This window comes from Passer montanus, unplaced genomic scaffold (assembly GCF_014805655.1).
Source record: "Passer montanus isolate IOZ18808 unplaced genomic scaffold, ASM1480565v1 scaffold112, whole genome shotgun sequence".
Classification (NCBI taxonomy): domain Eukaryota; kingdom Metazoa; phylum Chordata; class Aves; order Passeriformes; family Passeridae; genus Passer; species Passer montanus.
Genome location: NW_024357836.1, coordinates 601,830 through 602,240, shown reverse-complemented (window position 1 = coordinate 602,240; position 411 = coordinate 601,830).

The window sequence follows — 411 nt, the reverse complement described above, 5'->3', positions numbered from 1 at the left end:
TATTTAAACTCTAAAGTCCTTAGGCTAGGAATTACCTTCTCCCTTTACAGATGGCTGCAAGAGCTCAGCACGGCTGTGCAGCTCCATGAAAAATAAATGAAGAAGGTTGTGGCTTTTGTTGATGGTTTTACTTCATTTTTTTTGGTGTGTTTTTAGAGGTGAGAGTTTATCTCATCACAGATGAGCGGTGCCGGGCTTTGTATGGTTTTTTTGGCCAGAAGTGTTGCCGTGCATCTCAAGGCAGGGGTTGTCCCAGCCCCGTGCCTCAGTTTCCCCTTGGTGCTCGGGTCCCGCGGACCCGCAGGGCCGGGCTCGGGGGGACGCACGCACTGCGGGGCTGAGCCCCCGGCACCGCTCGCAGGGTCCCCCCGGCCGGGCCCCGCTGCCCCCGGAGCCGCCCCCGGCCCGCCC